This window comes from Nycticebus coucang, unplaced genomic scaffold (assembly GCF_027406575.1).
Source record: "Nycticebus coucang isolate mNycCou1 unplaced genomic scaffold, mNycCou1.pri scaffold_78, whole genome shotgun sequence".
Taxonomy (NCBI): Eukaryota; Metazoa; Chordata; class Mammalia; order Primates; family Lorisidae; genus Nycticebus; species Nycticebus coucang.
In genome coordinates this window covers 42,211-46,484 of record NW_026515605.1, presented here as the reverse complement: position 1 = coordinate 46,484, position 4,274 = coordinate 42,211, and the positions used below count along the sequence as shown (strand labels likewise).

The 4,274-nt window shown below is 44.8% G+C and overlaps 1 non-coding gene across 1 annotated transcript; it reads right to left on the bottom strand.

The window, feature by feature from the left end:
* Window positions 1–2,536: 2,536 nt before the first annotated feature.
* LOC128579635 (small nucleolar RNA SNORA70) lies at window positions 2,537–2,670 on the bottom strand. The gene has a single exon (XR_008378237.1). It is a non-coding gene; the product is annotated as a small nucleolar RNA SNORA70 (small nucleolar RNA).
* Between the last annotated feature and the right edge of the window lie 1,604 nt (window positions 2,671–4,274).

The window sequence follows — 4,274 nt, the reverse complement described above, 5'->3', positions numbered from 1 at the left end:
TTGGTGAATTTTGGAAGTATAGATTCTACCTTCTTTAGAAATAATTTCTCCTGCAAAAAAAAACTCATTTGTAAAGGCAAGCATTACCTTTGGTAGGTAAATTTTGGCTATAAAAGATATTGATTGCTTATGAAGTAAGACAGAGTCTGCCACACTTACAGTGACCAGGGCTATAAACAATGGCATCAACTTCTTCCAGCCAGGTTCCCTAAGCCGCCACATAACAGGACCCCACATTGATAGCAGGCTCTGTGCTGGTAGCCTGGACTAGCTTCACTCACCTCAGTGAATTTCTTTTTCTGCACATATTCAGTGGTGACAGCATCAAAATACTAAGCCTAGCCATAATTGAGGCTGTAAATCTTTCCTTTCTTCTTAATCTTGACATCTCTTTCCACCAAGACAAATTCACCAAGAGCCTAGGAGGATGAACAGAGACAGAAGGAAAAAGGGAGGAGCAGGAAACAGCAGCCAACAGCACACTGCACAGCGCCCAGGGCGTTAGGGGGTGAAGCCTGCTGCAGGAACCCGCGTTTCCTCTGGTCATTATGGAGCTGGCCCAGGGGTGTTTTCATGAAACAGTCAGAAGAGACAGTGATAATTTGGAGCCTACACAGAGAGCTCAAGCAGTCACAACATGAGAAGCAAAATAATTCAAAGGAAAGTGGCCCAGTGTCTCCTTTCTTTCCTTTGCCCCTTCCACTGGCAGTGAGGCCCCTCACCTACAAGGACTCTGACCATGCATATGTCCCAGTTCGTCATCCCAAGATTAAGGTTTTCAGGAGAATTTGGGCCATCAGCAATGAGAGGAAGAAGTTGCATCGATGCATGAAGGATACTTGTTGACCATTAAATTGTGGGCCAGCTATGTTGTTTAATGATTCAGTTTTGGAAACCACTAAATCTCTGTATATCAACACTCTTACTTGGGGGGAAAAATTCCTTCAGTCAGAGACTGGGTTCACGGGGCATAAGGACCAAGTTAGTAAAATCTAAAGGCATCCTCAGACTTATTAATAAAATTGTACCAAGTGCCCTGCAGTCCCAGAGTGTCATGTGGTCAACACCTGCAGGGCATTGCTCCAGCACCCCTTTATCTACTTCTGGTGGTAGCAGCCCCAAAGGATGTGGTCAGCTAGCTGCAGAAATCACCTTAAACTCTGGTGACTCTCTAAGTCCCCAGGAGGAACATCAGGGCAAGGGGCCCTGATCTATTTTGATGACTGTCAAAGACTAAGAAAATGAGAAACTCCATTTGTCCCAGCCTTCCCTGGAGTCTCCTCTGATAGTTCACAGCTGGCAGCCAGAGCAAAAGGTTCACAAGGGACACTGAAGATACTTCCAGAATGGAAGGAGGCAAGGCCACTCTGATCATGTCTGAAATAAGACAGTGATGAGGACACTCAACAATCACAAAAATCACTAAACATTCCTCTCTGCCTAACATCAGTGATGACGGCTCCTTCACCAATGAATCTCTACTCTCACTTTCATCTTGCCTCCTAGATAAAAAGTATTAAGACATCTAATTATTAATTGCAACCACTTCCAAGTCACATCCAATCCAGAAGAGATCCTCTCTTCCTAAAATCCTTGAAATCACCAAGACAACACCCAGGTGTCGAATAAGCCCATGCAGACTCCTTCTTAGCACAGTGCCCCTGGTTCCTCTGGGGGCATCCCCCTGGCCCAGTGAGCCCAGCTTCTCTTTATTATAAGTTTGCTCTTGATGGTCTTTGGTTCATGAGCTTTGTTAACGTGCTGTGGGCTTCTGTTGCTTTGGAGCAGTTCAGCACTGATTTCAGTTCTGAGAAGCACCCTGACTTCCACTGAAGAATTAGCTCTTTTCATGGATGCCAGTCTAGGAAGACTCATGTATGGGCCTCCTCTAGGCCAAGGTCAGACATTAGCTTGAAAATTAGATACTCATTGGCATTTGAAACCCGAGTGAGAAACAGAAATTGTGGTGGTTTCCAGACCAGACTGGCCAGGCTGTGAGACCACTCCTGAGCTCCCTGTTTTGGGGCCCTCCAGACCTGTCCATGTACAGCAGCCTAAATATCCAACATGCCAATTATTTGAGCAGGGTCAATTTCTCTCTTCCTTTTCTTGGACAGGAACTAGGATTTATTATTGGTAGGCACAAATGACAGGCAACACAGTAGAAGTCCTCGTGAGTGCAAGGCTCACCACTTGTCCAGGGCTATGACTTGGAATGTATTTGACCCCACAGATATCTGGGATGACCTGATTCTCAGCCATCATGTCTTCAAATTTATCAAATTTAGATGTAAACTCAGTAAAACCCCACTTCCTGGAGATGTGAAGTGGAGGCCAGAGAACTTGAACTTGGCCCTGCAAAGGGCCTCAGTCACATGTTCCTTATTCTGTAGTTTGGTGCAGAGGGACATGATGACTTGACCAGTGTGAACCCTGGCCACAGTGCCGTGGGACTTTCCAAAGGTACCACACATACCTGTCTGGACCCTAGATTGTGGACAGCACAAGTTCTAACACATGAACATGTATTGGAAAGGAATGTCTCCGAAGTCCCTTAGAGGAACCTATAAAACAACCGGCTGTATACACTACCAAGGAGGCTGCTGTTTGCAGCCATTGCACACCAGGCCTCCATGAAGAAAGGAGCATGGTTGGCTTAATTAGCTGCAGTTCTCTCTTGCTTTTCACCAAAGAGCATTGAGGATCATCTAAACAATGGTAGTCACCAGTCCGTCTGCATGGAGGAGCCCTTTCTGCATCAGTTTGGGGCACAAAGGGCCGGTTTACCCACCCCTGGGCCTGCGTGTGGGAACTGTCAGGCTCCTGGAACATTGTTTCTGGGTTGTGGGGTGGCAATGATGCCTTACTACACTCTTGGAAAATATGTCTCTTGGTGACCACCAACAACCACTGATGATTAACGTGGCTCTCACACACTTCGGTAAGAGGCACCAGATCCTTGTCACTACAAAGCAGTATCTCCCTTTTGTAACGAGCACCTTGATACTGAGTCTCTCCTTCATGGGGAGCTTGGTTAACAGTAGGTGGTCCCTCTGCCCTCACAGCACGTGTGTTCTGAGATCATCAAGTTATGAGCCCTGCAAGCCCATAGGTCAGACAGGTTCTGTGCACCCCACCAAGGATCTGTATCCTGTGTGATGCTGCTCATTAGCTGCTGGCCACCCTCCATGGCCTCTCTCTGTGACAACTGCCATAAGCTACCTCAGCTTGACGTCAGCATCCAAACAGGCCCTAAGCCTCGTACACTGGGTCTTTGCTGCAGTACCCTTGTAAGTACCAACATGATCCAGAGGGTTTTCAGGCTAATAAACAGATCAGAAAAGATTATGCTTTGGTTCATCTCTTTTTCTATCACACAGACAAGCTCTGGTGCCCCTATGTGTCCAGACTGGGCCTATCGTCATGACTGAGGGCAGGAAACAGAGGTTGTGTGCCTGTGACTCTTTGTGTTGGGTCCCTGAGTCAAAGGCACCTCCCGCTGTCTTTATCACTGCTCAAAAGATTCTGGAAATATTTTGTTTGCATTGCACATAGTGTGTTCCAAATTTAGGAACAGATTAAGCACAAAATAGCCTGAGGGTGACTCCTGACACCCAAGTCATCAGTTTGACATTGGACAAGTTACTTACCCTCACTTTTTTTCATCTGAACATAGGAATAATAGTAGCGCCTGCCTCCCAGGGCTGCTGTAATATTTAAATGAATCATAGATTAAAAATTCCATAGAACATGTATCTACATTAATACCACTTATTAAAAACTATATAACTAAAAAAAGACTATATAACTGTCAGCTGTTGTTCTAGAACAATTGTTGGAAGTCCACTTTATTGTCTGATCATAATATTTATAAACCATAAAATGTCTTTGAAAATAAGAGCAAATTGGGGCATCAGCAAACTGGCACAGCAATGTGTCTTGGTTTAGGTGTAAAATGATTTCTATTTGAAAGTTCATGGTGTCCATACTGCAAACTCCATTCTGTCAGTTAACTGTCCTATTTTGAAATCTGCCAACTTGATTCATTTTACACGAACGTATTAACAGGCAAACTCTACGAAGGCTGAAAAGTTTGTGTGATCAGGGCTATATCACCACTACAGCAGTGGTGCTTTGTGAGATAGTGTAATAGATGGTAAATAAACATTTGTAAATCAGAATTAAATTAAGGACTGACCTTTCATGTGTGTAACCACAAGCGGCTTTGAAATTGCCTTCAGTCAAAATTATTTGACTTTTCACAAGACCTGACT